Genomic DNA, 13843 nt, shown 5'->3' on the forward strand with positions numbered 1-13843 from the left:
GACACTCAAGAGTCTTCTCCAAAACCACAGTTCAAAAGCATCAATTCTTCGGCACTCAGCTTTCTTTATAGTCCAACTCTCACATCCATACATGACCACTGGAAAAGCATAGCCTTGACTAGATGGACCTTTGTTAACAAAGTAATGTCTCTGCTTTTCAACATGCTATCTAGGTTGATCACAACTTTCCTTCCAAGGAGTAAGCATCTTTTAATTTCATGGCTGCAATCACCATCTGCAGTGATTTTGGAGCCCAGAAAAATAAAGTCAGCCACTGTTTCCACTGTTTTCCCCATCTATTTCCCATGAAGTGATGGGGCCAGATGCTATGATCTTACTTTTCTGAATGTTGAGTTTTAAGCCAACTTTTCCACTCTCCTCTTTCACTTTCATCAAGAGGCTTTTTAGTTCTTCTTTGCTTTCTGCCATAAGGGTGGTGTCATCTGCATATCTGAGGTTATTGATATTTCTCCCAGCAATCTTGATTCCAGCTTGTGTTTCTTCCAGCCCAGCCTTTCTCATGATGTACTCTGAATAGAAGTTAAATAAGCAGGGTGACAATATACAGCCTTGATGTACTCCTTTTCCTACTTGGAACCAGCCTATTGTCCCATGTCCAGTTCTAACTGTTGCTTCCTGACCTGCATACAGGTTTCTCAAGAGGCATCCATTTTAAAATGAGATTCCGCAAATGAATGGAAATATCATATGGTGTTTGTCTTTCTCTGTCCAACTTACTTCACCTAGTATGATAATCTCTATGTCCATCCATGTTGCTGCAAATGGCATTATTTTGTTCTTTTTCATGGCTAATAGTTCATTATTAAGACTTTCATTTTATTCTTTCAGTAAATATTATTGTCCACAGCTATATGCCAGTCACTCACTCAATGCTAGATTCTGGAGGGTAGTGACAATGTCATCAGAACTCTTTTTCTCTGATCCTTTCTCTTCTTGCCTTATTGTTACTCGATCTTAGCTTTTCATTTAGACTTTTTCTACATGGTAGAGAAGTTGACTTCTGCTGCCCTTGATTTACACCCTTCAGCTTAGAAACTCCAAGAAAAGGGAGCTTCTTTCTTTCAGCATCTGTCACTCTGAGGGAAGTATGTGGAACAGCTCTGCTTGTGTCACGTACCCAACCATGGTAGATGATGTTTTCATTGGTAAGATGAAATGATCACATCAATACATTCCTTCTTCATTCTAGATAAGCATCTTACAACATAGTTGATACTCCTTCTACCAAGTGAGAGAAGGGGACAGAAATTGGTGGGGGTTCCTGTATTTCCCTTCCTTCTATTTGGGTGGGGACTGTCATGGTTCCAACCAACAGAGTACTTTAGAAACAGAGTACTTTCTAAAGTATCCTCATTGAACTCTTGAGGATAGGACATCAAAAGGATATCAAAAGGACGTCAGAAACACGTTATGGCTGGCAGCCACACTCTCTTGGGATACTCATCTTTCGATCCCAGCCTCCATGTTGTGAGGAAGCCCAGGCCACATGGAGATGCAACATCAGCATCAACATGCAGAGATGTTTGTGAGTCTGCACCTGATTTCAGCCCTAGACTTCAGTTCTTCCGGCTGTGACCCCAAACACTGTGTGACAGAGATGAGCCATCCTGCTCTGCCCTGTCTAAATTCCCGACCCACGGCACCCATGAGCTATAATAAATCATTACTTATGTTTTAAGTCACAGAGTTTTGAAAATTTGTTGGCAGCAAAAGGTAAATAGTGGCTTCCATGGTAGTTCAGTTGATAAAGAATCTGCCTGCAATGCAGGAGACCTGGGTTTCATCGCGGGGTCAGGAAAATCCCCTGGAGAAGGAAATGACTACTCACTCCAGTATTCTCACCTGGAGAATTTCATAGACAGAGGAACCTGGTGGGCTATGGTCCATGGGGCTGCAAAGGTCGGACATGACTTAGTGACTAAATCACCACCACTGTACGACTGACAAGTAAATAGTTGTCCACTGAGCTGATCTCTGTTGCCTGGCAATCAGAGCATTATGATTAGGGGAGCAGATGTGTTACTAAAGAAAAAGAGATGTGAAAGTTTGCTGGGTAGACAAGATGAATAGATACCACTACTCAGTATGATCATCCTAGGATAAGTTAATTTCCCATGAGTGTATAAATATACATGTATATAAACAATTGAAGCCAGAGTCATTATTATAAACAGCAAATGGAAAAGGATCCTGATTTTACTAATTCTATTTGCTACACCATGAGCAGTCTAGTATTATCCAGGTAACATACGTCTGTTTTCTCTGATTTATTACTTAGGCAATGATTCTCAATTCAGTAAAGCTTAAAAACCAAAATTTCAGAAGTGTTACAAAGAAAGTTTTGGGTATAAGTTAAAGTTCCACTATGTAACTTGGGAGACTGAGTTTGAAACCTGGTTTAAGAAACAGATTCCCTACAGTGGCGTTTAAGAAGAGACCGCACTCTGGGTGGGATGGGGAACCACTTTCAAGAAAGAATGCTTGTTTTCCAGCACAGCTTCCCTCTACCTGCTTTGCTCTGAGCAATTCAGGAGTTTGTCCATTTGTCTTTTCAAGATCATGGTTAATTTGTATAACTGGAAACAGAATCCTAATTCCTCATTAGCAAAAGAAAGTATACTCTCTGGAAGCTAGAAGATTGGTTTTTTCAGTTTTACTAATTTTTTTACAGAGAGTCAACCAAAGTGTATTCTCAAGGTTTATTGTGTGTAATTATTTTTTATAGACTTTTGATTAAAAAAACCCTTTTTTCCTTAATATATTTATTTTATTGAAGTATAGTTAACTTACAATGTTCCAGGTGCACAGCAAGTTGATTCAGTTATACAAATGGGCTTCCCTGGTAGCTCAGCTGGTAAAGAATCCACCTACAATAGAGGAGACCCTAGTTCAATTCCTGGGTCAGGAAGATCCCCTGGAGGAGGGCATAGCAACCCACTCCGGTATTCTTGCCTAGAGAATTCTGTGGACAGAGGAGCCTGGCAGGCTATAGTCCATGGGGTTGCAAAGAGAATAGTTGGCTTATTAATGTTTCAGATGCACAGCAAGGAGATTCAGTTATACATATACACATATATTAGTTTTCAGATTATTTTCCATTATAGGTTATTACAAGATATTGACTATAGTTCTCTGGGCTGTTCAATAAACCTTTGTTGCTTGTTGCTTATCTATTTTTTTCAAATTAGAAATTGTATAGACTTCTGATTTTAAAAAAAACAACACAACTCCAGTTTTGAAAACTCAAAACATAGAGGGGAAATCATAAATAAAGAAATATCTAAAATATGCTCTTTCTCACAGAAAGAGAAAAAATTTTACTCTGCAGTGAGTTTAAATGAGAGCCACAGAGACCAAGAGACTGGGTTCAGGATTAGGGACTAAAATATGACATCAAAACACCTGCATCAAGGCTCATCTATAAAGAAAAAACAAAAACAACAGACATTTTGATGTTACGTCTCTGAGAAGGCAGGCATGGGGGAAGAGGAAAAAGGTGAAGTTCGTTTGCCCCCAGCTCTCTAGCTGAATGGGGCTCACAGAACCAAATGCATCCTCAGGCTCCACTTCCTTTCAGAGAGTGACTGCCAGTGAAGGAGGTCACATTTTGCCCTGTCCCACCCCGAAATAAAATGTTTTCATCTAAATCCACATGGTAACTGAAGAGACTCAGTCCATGTCAGAATTCAGCAGGACTGGATCTGCTTTCTGAACTTATAATGAGTGTTAAATTATGTGAATATTGGGGAAGATTTTGTTTAAATTCTAGATTTAAAAAAAATTATGGTAACATTTCAGTTCTGTTCAGTTCAGTTCAGTCACTCAGTTGTGTCCGACTCTTTGTGACCCCATGAATCTCAGCACGCCAGGCCTCCCTGTTCATCACCAACTCCCGGAGTTCACTCAGACTCACGTCCATCAAGTCCGTAATGCCATCCAGCCATCTCATCCTCGGTTGTCCCCTTCTCCTCCTGCCCCCAATCCCTCCCAGCATCAGAGTCTTTTCCAATGAGTCAACTCTTCACATGAGGTGGCCAAAGTACTGGAGCTTCAGCTTTAGCATCATTCGTTCCAAAGAAATCCCAGGGTTGATCTCCTTCAGAATGGACTGGTTGGATCTCCTTGCAGTCCAAGGGACCTTCAAGAGTCTTCTCCAACACCACATTTCAAAAGCATCAATTCTTCAGCGCTCAGCCTTCTTCACAGTCCAACTCTCACATCCATACATACATAACAAAAAAAACCTACCATTTTAACCATCTTAAGTATACAGTTTAATGACATTAATGCTGAACATTCACACTATGGTGTAACCATCACTGCCATCCATCTCCAGAAATTTCTCACCTTTTCAAATGGAAATTCTATACTCATTAAATAAAAATTGCCCACCCCACTCTCCACCAGGCCCTGGTAATTAGCAGTCCACTTTCTGTCTCTCTGAATTTGACTATTTCTTCAGGCATCCCATATAAGTGGAATACAATATTTGTCCTTTTGACAGGCTTATTTCACTTTGCATATCCAAGTTAAAGCATATCTCAGAATTTCCTTCTTTTTAAAGGCTGAATAATATCCATTAGATGTATAAACCACATTTGGTGAGTGTTTTTAAGGGCAGGGATTATCTTCTCTACTGATAATCTTCAGGATAGCCTTCCTGGTCTGTATACTTTTCAACATTAAACATTAGTTTAAACATGGTTTTTTCTCTTCTGTGTTTTATCATCATATCTGGTGTAGGGGAACAAAATTTGCTGCCCTCAAATATGTCTCATTTCCATGAGGATTAATTTAGCCTGATTATTTTTTGGACTCAAAGGCCTCAAGAAAAACCTTTGACTTTCCCCCTAACTGCCTAAAAAATGTAGATAGAAGACCTGTTCCTAGGAGGGAACTATCACCATAGATAACTATAGTATGAACTAGGCGTGTAGACAGGGAGGGACCTGGCAAAGTGTGTTTGTAAAAGCTCCTTTCTGTATCCCATTGTCTCTGCCTGGCTTGACAAACATTTGTTTTGTAAACGTTTGCTTTTTCATCTCCACATAAATTGTCTTGCTCCCCTTTGAAGTCCCAATCGCCTACCCTCAGCATGCTCTTTTGCCCTTAGCTGAAGATTGTATTTAAGGTGAGGGCTTCAGCCATTTTCGCAAATGACTCAGTTTTTCTAGGTTTCTGCCGTGTCTATGTGTTATTAAATTTTTGTTTGATGTTCTCCTTTCAATCTGGTTGTGTCAATTTAATCCTTGGGCCAGTCAGAAGAACCTAGAAGGATGGAAGGTAATTTCTTTCTCCTCCATAATGATATCTGTTTACTCCTTACCTCACTTTTTTCCTTTGTCCCTTCCTCCCTCCCTTCCTTTCTTCCTTTCTCCTAGGGAAAGACAGTGAACACATACTATTGTATATTCCAAATAAATGTGAAGAATCTAACCTTCTTTTCTGATAAAAAATGATGTCTGACTCCATCCCATGAGCCTGAAAACACGCTCATCTGCTCTAACTGTCACAGTAGCTGCAGCTGGGGCTACTACTTAGTTGAGTTTGCACTAGTCCACCACCTGCCAGTGTCTGCCTGGTTTCTGCAGCGGGAAGACTGGTGCATTATATGGAGATATGATGACCATTATTTCTGCAAAGGATGAAATACAAAGGTGGATGAGAGAAAGTTTATTGGTTTGGGAGCACTCTTCCAGTTCAGTTCAGTCCAGTTCAGTCGCTCAGTCGTGTCCGACTCTTTGTGACCCCATGAATCTCAGCACGCCAGGCCTCCCTGTCCATCACCAACTCCCGGAGTTCACTCAGACTCAAGTCCATCGAGTCCGTGATGCCATCCAGCCATCTCGTCCTGGGTCATCCCCTTCTCCTCCTTCCCCCAGTCTCTCCCAGCATCAGAGTCTTTTCCAGTGAGTCAACTCTTTGCATGAGGTGGCCAAAGTACTGGAGCTTCAGCTTTAGCATCATTCCTTCCAAAGAAATCCCAGGGTTGATCTCCTTCAGAATGGACTGGTTGGATCTCCTTGCAGTCCAAGGGACCTTCAAGAGTCTTCTCAAACACCACAGTTCAAAAGCATCAATTCTTCAGCGCTCAGCCTTCTTCACAGTCCAACTCTCACATCCATACGTGACCACGGGAAAAACCATAGCCTTGACTGGGTGGACCTTAGTCGGCAAAGTAATGTCTCTGCTTTTGAATATACTGTCTAGGTTGGTCATAACTTTTCTTCCAAGGAGTAAGCGTCTTTTAATTTCATGGCTGCAGTCCCCATCTGCAGGATACACCAAAATAAACTAGAGAAGGCCCTGGAAATTGTTGTAGGATGCTGCTAGGATGACTCCTGCCTGCTCATTTGCTCAGTCGTGTCTGGCCCTCTTTGCGACCCTATGGACTGTAGCCCAACAGGTTCCTCTCTCCATGAGATTTTCTAGGCAAGAATACTGGAATGGGTTGTCATTTCCTCCTCCAGGGGATGGTAGAAGAATGGTGAAAGAGATGAACTAATGAAATGAAGTAAAAAGGCCAGAGATTGCTGTGGCAGGCAGAGGAAGTGGAAGTAAAAGGTTCAGAGAAGGAAGTTTGTGGATACGCTATGTAAAGCTGGAAAGCCCAATTATGTTACGACTTAATTCTATCTATTGGTTTGGTGTCAGGAAGGGAGTAGAGGGAGATTCAGGGGTAAGCGAATTGCATATTGTCTTATGAGAGAAAGACATCTGAGTCTTCTTGTCTATCAAGTAAGTAAATACTTCAAAACAGAGCACCTTGATCTAACTTCAGGAAGAGCTTATTTCAGGAAAAATCCTTCCCCAGAAGCCTCTTCTGAAATAAATGTAGATCCTTGACCTTCGTCTTGTTGTAGCCAAGCATTCAGGCAAACAAACTCATTCAGAAGGACAATGGAGTGCATTTTATTATATCGGCAGACCCAAAGCAGAGTCTCCTCTTAGCCAAAGACCCCGACCAGTTTTTGAAAACCTTTTATAACCTAAGAGTACGTTTCCAAACCCACCTCCCCAAATCCCCTGAAACTAGTCTCAACAAAGGAAAAGAAAGATACAAAGTTAACCCGTGATTCATATGCCTTGAGCCTAGGTAGTTAACGGTGGACAAATATCAATAGGCCTGTGGTCATACTCCAATAAGCATAATAGAATTTATGATTCTATTCAGTTACACAGATAATTAGAGTATTGTTTTAGGCAATGGAGAGTCTAGGTACAAGCCAAGGGGGTCTTCCATCTGGGGGGTCTGGTTTCCAGTTGGTATGTTGTTTCCATAGATACTGGGCATATAGCTCAAAGTCCACAGTCCAGCCCAAGATGGAGTCCTTCTTTCAAGATGGAGCCTGTTCTGTCTGTTTCCTCCTTCAGTCTCACTGGAGAAGCAGAACCCTTTGGTAGGCAAGTCATCATTGAATGATGTTTGTTAGATTCCTACCATGTTCTCAGTCATTTCATTCAGCATAAAAAGAGAAAAAAGCAAATCTTACAGGTTTCTAAATACATCTTCAAAGAAACATAAATAACTTTTGTCTCAATTGCTAATATTTAGACTGAGCTTTGAAGGAGTAATCCCACTGCTATTAGGTCAAAGAATTTGTTTTGTTTGTGAAGGGCATTGCTTAACCTTAGCAAAATTTTCAAATAATCTGAGGTTTCTACTAGTAGGTACTCTTGAGCAGGCCAAAGACTTTGATCAAATATAACTGGCCAGCATTGGGCCCTGGGAGAACATCTGGAATACCAGTCTCGATTCCTCTAGCTTCTTGCAAAAGGAGGGAGTGAGTGTACAACTGTTTCCTAGGGACTTTCAAGGAGCCAGATGTCAAGTCCAGGAATTCCTTCCTCTCCTTGCACTAACTTCATTGTTCTCTGATGCATCCTATTGCTACACCATCCCTCACTCTGAAGCACAGTGGCCCGCCTGGCAACCTGGGATGGGGAAGGAGACAGTGTCCTCCGTGGTACCTGTTGGTACCTTGGCCATTCCAGGAGACAGTGCCCACACTTAGGAGACTTGGGAGTGCCTCTCTCTTCCAAGCATATCACAGTTCTTTATCTGGTGGATTTTTTCCAAGTGAGGGAAGAGTTCTGGAGTCATGAATATTCATTTTCTACAAAATTGTCATTTGACCATATTGTTGCGCCTGCTTTTGACCAAAAGTAGTTTGACCCATTGATTTTAGCTGGATATGTTTCCCTAATAACTTGGACCCATTTCCCCTTGGCTTTCCCACTGTCTAATTATATGAAAACATAGAAGAAATAACTATTCAAGTCATCCAAAAATATTAAGTAAGACAAAGATCTCTCTATCTCTACTCCTGTCCTCACCCACCTCATTCCCAGTACTGTTCCTCAGAACATTCTTGATGCCTAGTAGATAAGTACTTTATGAAAATATCCCAGTTCTAGCCCTAAAGTCATCACAAGTAAAGGAATTGAGAAGAGAATGAAGACGAAAATAACCACATTAGCTGTTTGAGTATTTGTAATAATCTTTGAATAAAATGAGTAAATACATGTAAAGCATTTAAATAGTATTTATTGCATGCCTACTATATACCAGAAACCGTTCTGTTTATTATTTTACATATTGCAACTACGACAACTGCCATGTTATCATTTCCACTATAAGCATATTAAAATGTACCAGGTAATGGGCTGTGCTTGTCATTCAATTAATTATAGCATAACTGATTTCACATACTTGGATGCCAACTTGATAGGTTGTTGCTGCCTATTGTGTAAAAAATATACTAGAAAGTTGCTGATGACTTACATGTGTTTAGAAAGTATGAGAATGGCTAGTTACAGTACTCATTTCTTAGAATTTTATAATTTTGTGAAAGGAATGCATTACTTACTGCCCCAGAGGTATTTGGGGCCTGAGGCTAGCACTCATCTCCCAGAGGGCCTAAATTATAAGATAAAGCCACTTTTGTCAGACCAACTGTGTGGGAGGGTCTGAAGAACCAAGAAACTGGATAGACCTGCCTGAGATCTACCACCGATAAGCCATGGGGTCGTGGCCATGTTACTTGAACTCTGAGATTTTGTTTATTCATCTGTGAAAGGGACATAGAAATACTCACTGCAGTATTACTATGAAGATAGAGTATAAAAACTGTATGTAAAACATACAATAAATAGAAGATATCTTTACTGTTATTTATGTTATTATTAGCTGAGATTCCCTGAAGTACTTGCAGGAATGAATTATTTTCTAGTAAACCAGTCCCTTTCTGCATCTCTAATTCCTCATCCATAAAATGTGAATAATTATGGTACCTAGTCCAATGGCTCTTGTGAGGATTAAAAGAATTAATACATGTAAACTCCTTAGAATAGTGCTTGGCATACGGCAAGCCTTATTCAGGCTCATGCAATTTCAATTTACACTTTAACCAAATATAAAGATATAAACTACTTTTCCTCCAAAGAGATGTTTGATTTAGTCAAAAGTATTATATCATTTTTCCTTCATTAACTGCAGACTTCACTCTTTAAAAGGCCTTTTCTTATTAACTGGAAGAGACAAAGTAAGCTGGTTTTGTCTAAAAAAAAAAAGTGCCGGGCTTGGCTAGTAAGTAGTGGAGGGTGGTTCCAATGTGGCCTTGGAGAAGCTGTGTTCAGACCTTCAGTTTTCTCATCTGACAGATGGAAATAACATCCTCTCCAAACTACCTGAACACCTACTTGGATGATTTAAGATCATACAAGATGAAGGAGATTCTTGCCCCTTGCCTTTTGTGATATTGCTGTTGCTGCTGCTGCTAAGTTGCTTCAGTCGTGTCTGACTGTGTGACCCCATAGACGGCAGCCCACCAGGCTCCCCCATCCCTGGGATTCTCCAGGCAAGAACACTGGAGTGGGTTGCCATTTCCTTCTCCAATGCATGAAAGTGAAAAGTGAAAGTGAAGTTGCTCAGTCGTGTCTGACTCTTCGAGACCCCATGGGTTGCAGCCTACCAGGCTCCTCTGCCCAAGGGATTTTCCAGGCAAGAGTGCTGGAGTGGGGTGCCATTGCCTTCTCCGTGTGATATTGCTAGTGTTAATGAATAATGCTTGGCTTCTCCCAGGCCACATGATTGACTCCTAGACTTCTTCCTTGGCTGTTGGGTTGGATGTAAATGAGGTAGCTATTTGAGGGTGCTCCTGGGATTCACTAAGGATGCTAACTCTGAGGAACAGTGTTCAAGCCACTGAAGTTTAACATTCAAAATACTTCAGCAAATACCACTGAAGAAGACTTAACCACTTTATACAGAAACACTGGACACTGAAGCTTAATGATGTGAAGGATTTTAGAAGTAGTCTATTATGGGCAGAATTATGTCTTTCTAAATTCATATGTTGATGTGTTAACCCCTAATGCTTCAAATGAAGTCATTAAGATGGGCCCTAACCCAGCATGTCCTTCTAAGAAGAGGAAACTTAAGTACACACATGTGCACAGGGAGGACAAAGTGAAGACACAGCCATTTATAAGTCAAGGTGTGCCCAGGATTGCTGGCAACACCAGAAGCTAGGGAGAGGCAAGGAAGGTGCTTCCTTTTAGGGCCTTCAGAGAGAGAGTGATCCTGTTGACACCTTGATTTTGGACTTTTAGCATCTAGAACACTGAGAGATTACATTTATATTGTTTTGTTGTTGTTCAATCAGTTGCTGAGTTGTGTCCAACTCTTCGCAACCCCATGGACTGCAGCATGCCAGGCCTCCCTGTCCGTCACCATCTCCCAGAGCCTGCTCAAACTCATGTCCATTGAGTCGGTGATGCTGTTCAACCATCTCATCCTCAGTCATCCCCTTCTCCTCCTGCCTTCAATCTTTCCCAGCATCAGGGTCTTTTCAAATGAGTTGGCTCTTCATATCTGGTGGTCAAAGTATTGGAGCTTCAGCTTCAGCACATTGTTTAACCTACCCACTTTGTGATGCTTTGTTCTGGCAGCCCTAGGCAGATGATCACAGTGTCCCAACAGCCTCCTAGGCAGCTCTAAGTCTGTGAAGCCTGGAGCCTAAAGGAGGGAGTGAGGATTAAGGAGGAGACAGGGTCCCTTCTCCTTTTTTTCAACCATTGTAACTCTTTATCAGTATTAGTTATTGAACTTCCAAGAAGAGTTTTGTTTCTGCTAAAAAATTTTAGTAAAAGAGAAGTTTGGAAACTACTGCTCCAGTGTAAGAGACCCTGTCAATATTCCAGCCCATGAGTCCTTCACTGTTTTTCCCTCCCAGGCTCTCTGGGTGCTTTTACTCCCAACAGCCTGAAACTGGATCATTGGTTGAGGGCAGCCCTCAAGTTAATGCCAGGGTTTTTCTTTGCTTGCACATAGAAAATTGGAACAGGAGTGGACTGCAGTCAGTGACTGAGCTATGGGGGTATAAATACTGCAGCTCCCTCATGCCTGATCAGGACAGCTCTGAGGTGGGGCCTGCACTGTCTCCAGAGCTTCCCTGTGGGACTTGGCCTACACCTCACCCTTCTAGGCCTTCTACCTTTTTATCTGCTTCTTTCCCTTCTTTCTTAGAGGAAAAGAAAAGGTGGCCAAAGTGTTAGAGCTTCAGCTTCAGCATCATTCCTTCCAATGAATATTCAGGAATGATTTCCTTTAACTGACTGGTTTGATCTCCTTGCTGTCCAAGAGACTCTCAGGAGTCTTCTCCAGCACCCACAGTTCAAAAGCATCAATTCTTCAGCACACAGCCTTTTTTATTGTCCAACTCTCACATCCATACATGACTATTGGAAAAACCATAGCTTTGACTAGATGGGCCTTTGTTGGCAAAGTAATGTCTTTGCTTTTTATTTTTATTTATTTATTTTTTTCATTTAAGACAGGGGATACTTTATTCAAACCTATCAGAGAAATGGATAGCTTGGGTCTGTAACAAAGCATCATGTTTTAAAGCATAGGTCAGTAATTGTATATGAGCGTATACACTGCAACATACAAATGACCTGATCAGACCACAACTTTTCAATGTTTGAAACAGAATAAGCTTCCCTGTAAAAGCAGCACCTTTGTGACATTTTAACTTTAGTATTCCTCTCCTTCTTCCTCTCCCTCTCCTTCCACAGAACCCACACCAACCTCCTCATAATCCTTCTCAAGGGCAGCCATCTCCTCATGGGCCTCAGAAAACTCTCCTTCCTCCATGCCCTCACCCATGTACCAGTGAACAAAGGCACGCTTGGCATACATCAGGTCAAACCTGTGGTCCAGACGAGCCCAGGCCTCAGCGATGGCTGTTGTATTGCTCAGCATGCACACAGCTCGCTGTACTTTGGCCAGGCCTCCACCAGGTACCACAGTGGGAGGATGGTAATTAATGCCAACCTTGAAGCCAGTGGGGCACCAGTCCACAAACTGGATGGTGCGCTTGGTCTTGATGGTGGCAATGGCAGCACTGACATCTTTGGGAACCACATCACCATGGTACAACAGGCAGCAGGCCATGTATTTACCATGGCGAGGGTCACATTTCACCATCTGGTTGGCTGGCTCAAAGCAAGCATTGGTGATCTCTGCTACAGGAAGCTGTTCATGGTAGGCTTTCTCAGCAGAGATGACAGGGGCGTATGTGGCCAGAGGGAAATGGATGCGGGGATAGGGCACCAGGTTGGTCTGGAACTCTGTAAGATCCACATTCAGGGTGCCATCAAACCTCAGGGAAGCAGTGATGGAGGACACAATTTGACCTATCAACCTATTCAGGTTAGTATATGTCGGGCGCTCAATATCGAGGTTTCTACGGCAGATGTCATAGATGGCCTCATTGTCTACCGTGAAGGCACAATCAGAGTGCTCCAGGGTGGTGTGGGTGGTGAGGATGGAGTTGTAGGGTTCAACGACAGCTGTGGAAACTGGGGAGCTGGATAAATGGAGAACTCCAGCTTGGACTTCTTGCCATAGTCGACAGAGAGGCGTTCCATCAGCAGGGAGGTGAACCCAGAACCAGTTCCCCCACCAAAGCTGTGGAAAACCAAGAAGCCCTGAAGACCTGTGCACTGGTCAGCCAGTTTCCGAATTTGGTCCAAGACGAGGTCAACGATCTCCTTGCCAATGGTGTAGTGACCTCGAGCATAGTTACGGGCAGCATCCTCTTTGCCTGTGATGAGCTGTTCAGGGTGGAAGAGCTGGCGGTAGGTGCCAGTGCGAACCTCATCAATGACTGTGGGTTCCAGGTCTACAAACACTGCCCTGGGCACATGCTTGCCAGCACCTGTCTCACTGAAGAAGGTGTTGAAGGAGTCGTCTCCTCCCCCAATAGTCTTGTCACTTGGCATCTGGCCATCGGGCTGAATGCCGTGTTCCAGGCAGTAGAGCTCCCAGCAGGCACTGCCGATCTGGACACCAGCCTGGCCAGCGTGGATGGAGATGCACTCACGCATAATTGCTGTTTTGCGGTTGCCGAGCAGATGGCGGAGAGAAGAGGTTGTTACTTCTTACAGCATGACTCTTAGGCGGTCGATGTAAAAGAACTTGCCGTGTCTTTGCTTTTTAATATGCTGTCTAGGTTTGTCATTGCTTTTCTCCTAAGGAGCAACCATCTTTTAATTTCATGGCTGTATTCATGGTCCATAGTAATTTTGGAGCCCAAGAAAATGAAGTCTGTCATTGTTTCCATTGTTTCCCCATCTATTTGCCATGAAGTGATGGGACAGGATCCCATGATCTTCATTTTTTGAGTGTTGAACTTTAAGCCCAGCTTTTTCACTCTTCTCTTTAACCTTCTTCAGAATCTCTCCAATTCCTCTTCACTTTCTGACATGGGTGGTGTCATCTGCATATCTGAGGTTATTGATATTTCTCCCAGCA

General features: G+C 42.4%; 1 pseudogene; it reads right to left on the minus strand.

Annotated features, from left to right (window-relative positions):
• Positions 1 to 12061: 12061 nt before the first annotated feature.
• Positions 12062 to 13417, minus strand: LOC138094489 (tubulin alpha-1A chain-like; annotated as a pseudogene).
• Between the last annotated feature and the right edge of the window lie 426 nt (positions 13418 to 13843).

Source organism: Capricornis sumatraensis, chromosome 18 (assembly GCF_032405125.1).
Source record: "Capricornis sumatraensis isolate serow.1 chromosome 18, serow.2, whole genome shotgun sequence".
NCBI classification, from domain to species: domain Eukaryota; kingdom Metazoa; phylum Chordata; class Mammalia; order Artiodactyla; family Bovidae; genus Capricornis; species Capricornis sumatraensis.